Source organism: Larus michahellis, chromosome Z, assembly GCF_964199755.1.
Source record: "Larus michahellis chromosome Z, bLarMic1.1, whole genome shotgun sequence".
Lineage (NCBI taxonomy): Eukaryota > Metazoa > Chordata > Aves > Charadriiformes > Laridae > Larus > Larus michahellis.
In genome coordinates, this window is record NC_133930.1 from 56,093,801 (window position 1) to 56,104,587 (window position 10,787).

The window sequence follows — 10,787 nt, forward strand, 5'->3', positions numbered from 1 at the left end:
TGATCCTCCAGCAGGGCATATGACAGAGTTAGCTGACCTTGGTTGTTACAGCAGTAAGTATAAACAAGAACTTCTCTGCATACCATTCCTTGGTATTAACTATAAACATCAGGTCTTATTGCTCTGGAAGTGGAAAAATACGCCATTAATTGCAAAGAGTTAGAAGAGGCTTAACTGAAAGGTAAAATTACTGAAAAGAAAGTTGATTCTCTTTTACGTCAAACCAGGACACTGTGTGATAGAACATAAGTTATGCTGAAAGAAATCCCGTGGTAAGCACCATGAAAGCAAACCTTCATATTTAAAGATCTCACAAGCTTCTGAAGGATGGGTCTTCAAAAGAACTCAACACTGAATAGTTACATGCAAGTGTTCTGGCAACTATTTTTCCATGGTACAAAAAAGATAACCAGTTGCATAGGGTTAAGCTTGAATTCTACAGACTTTAATACAGTCTGTCCCGCATGCCTTAAATGAACAATTACTTCCTAGCTTTCATGCCGATAGTTCTATATCTCTGATAAACTTCTCCGTGTGAGATTGGGAAGAAATCCTTTTGACTGATCTGTTCTGGTAAAGCAGACCTTTTTTTTTCTGGTTGGACTTTTTTTTTTGGGCCAAATTTGAAATAAAAACACTAAAAGATTTTTTGATCCAAAGCTCTTTGTCAGACATTCTGTTTTCTGAAAATTGCATCCATTTATGGTCCTAGGATATTAATGGAATTATAAGGAAGTATTTTTGAGTGGCTGTCAGTGGAATTTGAGTATACCTCTAAGGCACTTAACAAGAAGATTATGCTGAGGAAGTTGAAGACATGAATTTATATTGGTTCTTCTGCTACCATAGCATAATGTCAGAAAAATCCAAGGTGGAGAAATGATTTTTTTCTTGAAGAGAGGACAGTTTCATGGCAACTTGTCTCTCACAGGAGTGACTTCTGTAGTTCAAATGTATGAAAAATTTGCTGTCTTAACTTACCAGCCTGCCATCATGCACCAAAGCTTGGTTCTGACTCTCCCAAAGTGCAGCTGTTGTCCCATAAAGCAAGTTATTTTTCTTTGGTGTTTCCCTTCTAGCACATGAAAAGTTAAAAAAGTAGGAGAGAGGCTTAGTGCTTGGTATTTTCAAGTTGAGCCAAGGGGAAGAATGGAGCATGGGAGAGAGACACGTCTTTCTGAGCAGCTGCCTTTGTGTTAGTTGGGGTGTGTTCTTTGGCTTCAATCCAATCATCCAATATATTTTTAAGGCCCTTTAATTCAGTATAGCAGCTGAAAAAAAGGAGAGGTAGCTCATGTGATATGTTTAGCTCATATGTGTAGCCCCACCAACAGCACTGACAACCAGCATGCAAGGAGTAAGTATCAGCAGTGAATTGCCCCTTCAACAATAGCACCTTCTATAGGGTTTGTGGATTTTTTAAATCAATTTAGACTTTAAAGTCTGATAATATGCAAAGGAGAGAGAGTGACCTCATCACCAAACCCGAATACGAGTTTTGAAACAACATTTCATGCTTCCAAAGATTTGCATTCCGATAATTTGGGTATCCTCCTCTGTAACTAGTACACATACGCTTTATTTTTATATAGGACCTTCTGGATTAAAAAAGTTAAAGATTAGGTTGGATTATTCTGAATCCATCTCTCCAAAGCATAATTCAGATGTCTTGTAGCTGGCTTTCGTTTAGAACTGTCTTGCTGAAAGAACAGTTCCTTAGGAATCAAATGTGTTGACTTTTTCATTCCTTTATCTTTACCTAGACATTCTGCTTATTTCAGACTGAACCTTTATGCAAGTTTGGCAGGAACTGGCTCATAATTGATTTTAGAAGAAGCTGAAACACAGGGGTTGTAAAAAAAATGTTTCAATGCTAATATCTCTTAAGTAAGAAGATGCAGATGCCAAATGCTAGAGAGTTTACCATAAGACAACAAAAATTAAGTGCTAAAAGCCTATACTTAAGCAGAGAAATTTCAGAAAGCAAACCCATGTGCTGCTCTTGAGAGAAGTCACTATATATGGACACAAGAAACAAGTTTCCAAATTGTGCATTGCTATGTATAAGTTCTTGCCCTCACATGCAAACTGAATGGAGCATAGCGTTAGTGAGCTTCAGGCCAAGCTGAAGCAAGCACACAAGGACTCAGGACAAAATGGAGTAATTCCTGGGAATGCTATACAGTCTGCTATTACCATAGCAAGGGGAGGAAACCCACACTGCTGTCAGAAATGAACTAGGAATATGGTTCTAACGCTAGTATGGCCTTATTGTTGCTGACCTAAGAGGTGACATGCTACGTTTCTGAGTCTGTAGCTGGTCTATATGGATGTCTATGAAATTAGAGCATCAATGCTGGAAGGAAAAGCAATGATTAAGAAGGTCAAGCTGGGTAAGCCCCCTGGGGATATGTTTGCAGCATGAACTACAAGAATGCGATCAGGCATTTCAAGTTATTAATGAGATGTGCTTCTGATATCTTTAAACAGTGCTGATTTTTTTTTAACCCAGTGGTGTTAAGAACCAGGCTGAAGTGATGTGGAGGAGAGTGGAATTATGTTCGAGCAGTTCATTAACGTCAGAAGAAAAAAATAAATGAGTGCACTGAACAAGACACTCCTAGTAAAACACAGTCAAGTAGTCATGTCAGGCAACATAGAATTCAACCACTTCTATTGTGGGCAATATGGAGCTTCTCATTGCTCCTCCAGAGGCATCAGGCTGGTGTGGCTACCAGATCTCGTTTATGGTGAAAGGAATGAGTAATGAAACTTATAAAAATTATGAGTTGTCTTCATCACAGAGTGTGACTGACTCAGTAAATGAAGACTGCTAAAGAAGAGAGAGAACACCAGCTATCACAAAGGTCTGTAAAATAAAAATCAAACCTGATGCCCTGATTTTCACATAATACAGCAACTTCAAGTGAAACTGCTATGTGATGGGCCCTGATTGAATGAAAAGAAAGCTACCACTTAAGTTGCACAATGTATAATTTAGCTGTGGAACTCATTGCCTCAGGTAGAAAAGCTAGACATGGAAAGCAATTAGATACCAGTTCTGACTCAGGCAGGCCTTGTAGTGTTCTGTTAGACGGCGGAAGAGTATTAAGGGTACATTATATAGTACCTGCCTGACCTATTCTCAGATTTTCTCCAGGCATCTACTCTTGGCAGACCCTGTTATCCATGGAAAGGTGCAGAAAGTTTCTTGCTACCAAAAATTATTCATCTGAGGTTCCTGGGAAATTACAGGGATCAGCACATCTGGAGTGCGAAGGATTGGCTTCACCCTAGAAAACCCACCTTCCACGACCACAGTGTCTCCCCTACCAGGCAAAATAATAGTTATTGGGCTAGAGAGGCCATTGGGCTGATACTGTATTGCAGTACTCATGTTTATATTTGCTTCTGGAAACTGGGCCCTTGCTTTGTTAGTGTTTCCTCTCCTGTAAAATACAAATCATTCTTTTGCCTCTTTGCAGTTCAGTCTATTATTTGTAGAATGCTTTCAGGAGCCCAGACGAAAGGGTATTCTAGACGCAGGAATTATTAGTATTAGTGTTAAGCATGGTTGTTTTGTGGAGACCTTTTTTTCTAGCTGAAAGTGGGTTTGACTGAAAGGAAATACCTTTCTGCAAGAAAACTGTATTGCCGGAAATTGTTTTTCACACCGAGTAGCAAAGAAAGCAAGTAAAGTTATTTTTCTTTAAAAAACTGGATTTTGTTTTGGGAAAATTATTTTTCCCTTTGTTCTAATTAAAATAATTATTTTTTAAGTGGAAAACTGATGTTTAGTTCATTATAGGAAAATTGTAAAACAAAATTAATAGTTTTGGGGAAAAAGTAATTTCCTCAATTGCATTCTATCTATTTCCTTAGGTATTGCAGAAAATTTTCTTTGTAGCTGTCATCTCATTGAGAAAGCAGACTTTGAGATGAATGAAAATTCTCAGCAAATATCTGCTCTGTGCATAAAATATATCCCTTTTTATTTTTTAATTTTCAGTTCAAATGTATCTTTGAAAGAACCATCAAACTGCAGCTGGGAATTTTCTGTGATAATACATTATTTTGAAATCTTGGGTAGTGGGGAGAAAAATTCTCACCTTTTCAGGTTGCGGTCATGTGGTAATATTAGTGATGATTTACCCTAACTGTTTAGGTTACAGATAAGTATTTTATTTCACTAGTCTGGTCATAAAAGAGGCTTTGTTTCTGATGTAAGCTACATTAAAATAAGCATTATTCTCACATTGGAAGGCCTCAAAAATTTTCAGGCTGGAAAAATAGGAGAGGAGAGGAGAATGGTTTAGTCTTACTAACAGCAGTCCTGTCCCTTTTCCCTTCAAATGTTAAGCTGATGCTAAAAATACCTGTTTAAGCCTATCACTTAGTATTGATTTTTTTTTAACTTGTAGGAACTTATGCCATTCTACTTCTCATTTTATGACAAGAGAGCATCTCAAGCAAGTGGGAAAAGCATCTGCATACGTGCCTTGTGGTTGGTGTTATGGAAACATAAACACTCTTGAAAGACAAAGCAACATGGGAAAAGTGTTGAAACAGGCATGGGTGGAGTGCTAAGCGCAGCAACCAGAGGCAACATCTGCAGCAAAGGAAGGTGAGTCTTATTCTTTGGTCTGTGGTGCCCCTCTCAAGAGTATTACTTGATGGTTGTCAGGACCGTGGCTTGTGTGATCAGCTCTAAAGCCTGGGAAGAATCTCCCAACGGAGTCAGGGCTGGGAGCCAGTGTGCTGTGCCTAGCATTAGCTAAACATGAAGGTCGGCCTGGATATAACAGTAAAAATCTGTGGGTCACCCTCCGTGGTTCTCTTGGATCTAATTAGACTACCTTACCTCTTGTTATCTTACAGTGTTTACCAAATCTGAACTATGAAGAGTGCTACAAAACTCTCCTTTACTTGCCTGGTGTTATTTTGCCTCATATTATTATGACTGCTTAGTGGGTGTGCAGTAGTTTTGCTGCTTAGTGTGCTCCATTTCACACAAAAGTATGCTCTTTCATATAGCCAGTAAATGCAGGATTGTTCACCATGCAACGGGAGGGTCAGGCACTTCCAATGTAACCTGTGGAATAGCCTGAATGCTGTTGTTCAATTGTCTAGAGAGACTGATGTGAATAGTTTTGCCCTTATTCCCAAAGCTCTTTGCCAAAGGAATTACAGATAAACCATGAGAAAGGCTGGGTCGAAATTTCCTTTGGTATGACCATCGCCAACAGTGACGGTATTGCCATAGCAAAAAAATTGTCCCCATGTGCCCCAAAAACATTTAAGATGTGTTTCAACTAGTAGGATCAAAAAATACAAATGCTGTTTCCAGCTCTGTGTAATTAGGCATTGGCAGTCCATTGAAAGGTCTCGATACATCTATGCTCATTTAAAGCTTTAGCCTGAACACTTAACAGAGGACGCTTGGAAAGATGCTGAAAGCATTTAATGTTTTATTTCCCTTGGGTGTGCAAATTTCCAAAGCGGCTTTGATAATCTTGGCCTGGAGATCCAGCACTAAGGATATTTTCTGAAGGACTGAGTGTCCTTGGCTCACAGTCAGGTGCAAAGGGGTGCTGGGTTCTGGGTTTGCATGTGCCTCTGCTTTTAGAAATAATTTGGGAAAGGGAAAGGACAGTTTTCTGGAGCCATTACAATCTCTTCTATACATGCATGTTTGGGCAAATTTTAAAGCTTTTCTTTCCTCAGCTATGAAATCTTCTTTGAGTGGTTGCATTCTGTCTTGTAAGCGCTCTATTTAGGGCTTTTCCAACATGTATTTACAAGCCCATATGGATGTGCTGAGGATCCAGCTGGAGAATAGGCCTTCCTGTAGCAATTCCTGGCTCCACTTTATTGTGAACATCTTGCTACTCATGGGGATTTGGAGAGGGGAAGAGCACAGTGGGAAATGACATCCACAATTCCCAGTGGCATGGACCAAAGCTGGATGCCTGTGTGTCCTTTAGAGAGTCTTCCTCTTTCTGTGGAATGGACATTCTTAATATTTTCTCTGCTGGTAATAAAGCTATGCTACTTCCATCAGCACATACATACCATTCTCATTTTACACTCTCTCTCTGCCCACTGTATCATCTAAGGCAGTCTTTAACAAAAATAGATTAAACTAACCTGTTCAGTTTTGTACTTGCAGCTTGCCTAGTAAAACCTGTTTCAGTTGATGAGCTGTTGCTTAACAGCCATGGCAACCCATTGTCCACACCATGACTGGTGGATTTTTAATTGTTTGATAAATTAAACTGTTCTTTCCACCTTCCCATGGTTATTTTCCTTGATTTCCCTTGACATTCATATTACAAAGTAACAATATGGTAATTATTTTTTAAAAGAATGAAATGACTTTGCCTGTGAGATGTTCCACCTTAGGAGCTCTAACAACATAAAACGTTGTTGGGTGGTAAGCGATAGCGTTATCCTGCAAAATGTGGGAGAAAGGTGCAAAAGGAATGTGAAAGTAAAGCCACGAGCCCGTAAACACACAACATGCTTGATTTAAGTAGGGAGGGGTCATCTTGATGTCAGTGGAGACAGCTGTGAACCTGAAGATCAGTATATAGAGTAGGAGTGTATAGGTCTGGTGTGTCATGGCTAAGGTTTTGATGAAAGAGACCAAGCCAATTACCCAGCACAGAAGGTATTACACTAGCACAGATACACTTGTAGTCCTTAATTAGGACAGAATGTGGGAACTGTTATCCAGGGAGTAATTCTGGAAATATCTTCCAAAAGTCTTCCAGTGCTCACCTCCACAGTCAAACATTCCCTCCCCTCAGAAGCTAAAGTTATGATTGCCAAGGTATGGATTTTGCTGAGAAGAATCAGAGGTGGTAGTACACGTGTGCTCTGAACTATGTAAGATCTGTGCAAGGGAGAGGCTGAGGTTGAGGTGGTGCAGTATGCCCGTAAACCACTCTCTTCCTTCAGGGAGGTGACCATCATTCTTGTTTTTGCGGTTCTGGTGCTCTTAGCACCCCATACCTCAAAAGGAGGAAGAGTCTGCAACTTGGTTTGTTGTCTGAGCAAAGAGAGAGCGTTTCTATTGTGATGTAGTCATGGCAGTCTGGTGAAGTCCCCACTGACTGGAAAAGGGGAAACTTAATCCCCATTTTCAAAAAGGGAAAGAAGGATGAACCCAGGAACTATAGGCCACTCAGTCTCACCTCCGTGCCTGGTAAGATTATGGAGCAGATCCTCCTGGAGGCACTGCTGAGGCAGAAGAATAAGAAAGAGGTGATTGGGTACAATCAACACGACTTCACCAAGCGCAAATCATGCCTGACAAACCTGGTGGCCTTCTAGGAGAAGGTCACAACATCAATAGACAAGGGGAGAGCAACTGACGTCATTTACCTGGACCTGAGCAAAGCCTTTGACACTGTCCCGCATGACATCCCGGTCCCCAAGCTGGTAAAATATGGGATTGATGGACTGACAATTCAGTGGATAAAGAACTGGCTTGACGGCTGCACCCAAAGAGTGGCTGTCAATGGGTCCATGTCCAAGTGGAGGCCAGTGACAAGTGGAGTCCCTCAAGGATCACTGCTGGGACCAGTCTTGTTTAACATCTTCCATCAGCGACATGGACAGTGGCATAGAGTGCACCCTCAGCAAGTTTGCCGAAGACGCCAAGCTGTGCGGGGTGTCTGACATGCTGGAGGGAAGAGATGCCATCCAGAGGGACCCTGACAGCCTGGAGAGGTGGACCCATGCCAACCTCAGGAAGTTCAACAAGACCAAGTGGAAGGTCCTCCATCTGGGTCGGGGCAATCCCAAGCACTGATATAGGCTGGGCAGTGACTGGCTTGAGAGCAGCCCTGAAGAAAAGGACTTGGGGGTGCTGGTGGACGAGAGGCTCAAAATGAGCCGTCAGTGTGCACTACCAGCTCACAAAGCCAATTGTATCCTGGGCTGCATCAGGAGAAGCGTGGCCAGCAGGTCGAGGGAGGTGACTCTCCTCCTCTACTCTACTCTCATAAGACCCCACCTGGCGTACTGCATCCAATTCTGGAGCCCCTACTAAAAGAGAGATATGGATGTGCTGGAACATGTCCAGAGAAGGGCCATGAGGATGATCAGGCTGGAGCACCTCTCCTATGAGGACAGACTGAGAGAGCTGGGGTTGTTCAGTCTGGAGAAAAGAAGGCTCTGGGGAGACCTTATAGTGGCCTACCAGTATCTTAAGGGGGCCTACAAGAAAGCTGGTGAGGGACTTTTTAGGATGCCGGATAATGGTAGGACTAGAGGGAATGGATTAAAACTAGAGATGGGACAATTCAGACTGGATGTTAGGAAGAAGTTCTTCACCATGAGGGTGGTGAGACACTGGAACAGGTTGCCCAGAGAGGTGGTGAAAGCCCCATCCCTGGAAGTTTTTAAGGCCAGGCTGGATGGGGCTCTGAGCAACCTGATCTAGTGGGAGATGTCCCTGCTCGTGGCAGGGGGTTTGGAACTAGATGATCTTTAAGGTCCCTTCCAACCCTAACAATTCTATGATTCTATGTCTGCATTGCTATGCTCTCTGCACACACAGCCTTGATGATGTCTTTTAGCTTTGAAAATAGGAACCCTCCCAAAGCCTGGAACGTTTCTGGACTGTCATCTGTTCTGCCCTATTACTGTGTTTCCTGACACCATCTGGGGTCTTCCTAGAGTGTTCCCATGGCTCTGGAAATACCTGTATAGTCCAGCCATTTCCAGCCTTCTCTGGCCTACGTAGTATTGATAGAGCATTGCTCTCTGAGCAACATTGAGGTACCCCTGTCAGCCCTGAAAACAGGATCAGAGGACTCAGTTCAACTTTTTAACTTGTCTGGCCACAAGCAATCATGGAGTATGCGTGGCTGTTCATGTAGCAAAGGAACCAGCAAAGGAACAGTGAGAGGTATTCAAGACTTAGTGCAGAGCATAAGACGCATTGAACTAGGCTTTGCCCCAGTACTTGTTATATGCAGCAGTTGTGCTGCTGAAGCACATTCATTAAAATTTCCATATGTCACATCCTGGAATTATAACAGGGTTTGTAGCTGTTCAGTTTCCTCACTGTCTTACCACACATGCTTTCAGACTGCAGTTCTGCACAGCCTGAGAGACATCTGCTGGTGAAAGCTATTGTAGCATTTTGCATGAATACCGAATTTGAAACGCAGGCAGTCTAGACAGTAATGACAGAGATGGCAGGAATACCACACATGTCAAGCAATTCAGGGACTAAAAGTTTAACAGAAAACCAGTAACTACAAAGATAGATAACTAGTCCAATGTAACCAATTGTCTAATTGTGTAAATACACTTTTTGCCTACACAACTGCTGCCCTGGTTTGAAAGGAAACAGGTACATAGAATCTACAGCATGTTCAGGCTCATGTTTACGCAATTAAAATCTGCTTCTTGACCCATCTGAAAGAGTCATAGAAGCTACCATTTCTTTTGGTAAAAGTAGGGACTGATTTTTATTTCTTTTCCAAAAATAAAGAAACAGTACTTGCTTTTGAAGGAGCTGTGCTATTTCATATTGGCTGATGACCTAGTCCAGAAGCTGTCAGATTTTCATTTCCTTTTCCAAAACTAGGAAAATATGATGCCCAAACAGCATGGAGGTCCTGTGTCAAGAAACAAAAGTCTTGCATTTGACCTCTTGCATTTGTTTGTTACATCAGTGCAAAATAGGCAAGGTGAAAGCCATCAACAGTAATGCAGATCTGGTAGTTGATTTACATGTCTGTTTAACTGTTACTTCCAAGGAAGAGGTTTGCATTAGAACGGAGACTTATGTATAATTTAAATTGCACGTAAATTGCATATAATTTAAGTTGCTTATGAACTACGATTTATCTTTCATATACCCGCCTTGCTAGCTAAAATATGGTCCACTTGTCTCCAACCACATATGCATGCAAAAGCTCTGTTTCTTTCACTGAATTTGAGGGAGGATAGAAATCTGCGCTATCAGAACTAGCTGAAGCATAGCCAGAGATCAGAGATGTTCTAGAGGACAAGTGTTAGGTCTTTGGAACAACCTCCTCTAGCACATTTTCAGAACAAGTCTCTTCTTGACTATGGGTATCTGGATGTGAAAATGGCCTTGGGAAGGCCTGTCTCCAGTAGCCATTGTGCATCCCTGAAACTGGTAATATTATACAAGTAACAGTCACCTTCTCTGTCCCTTCCTGTATGTATATAAAATTTGCCGTGGTTGAAGTCTGTCTTTTGGGAGGTTCCAGAGGTAATTGTTTGCAGTTGACTTACAGGGATTCTGTCAAAAGGAATTAGTACTTCAGCAACTCCTTGGCCAATTCCATGACAGTACTGAAATAGCTGACTGCCTTACACATCAACAGGCCTTACTTAGGAGGAACAACTCAAAGGTCTTTAAAAGCAAAATAGTTATCGTTCTTCCATTGCTTCCTGCCAGAAAGTTCTTCTGGCTCAAAAGGTTTCAAGGGAATGAGTGTCTTTATCTTTCTCTCCATCTGTCTCTATTTATAGCTTATGCATATTGGAAAATATGTGACCAGGTACTGGGAGAGGAATGGGTTTTAGGACTTCAAGCTCAAATATTTTGTTCAAGTGAAGCCTGAGTTGTTCTTGATGAAACGGATAGACTGGTTGCAAAGCATTGAGAGGGAGGCGTGTGCTGTGCTTAAGGTACACAGCTGAAAAGGGAAAGTGATTAGTTTCAGGAATAAATCTTCAGTGGACGCAAAGGGTTCCCTATCACTTCCAAGTGTTCATCTGGAGTCCAGAAGCCTCTC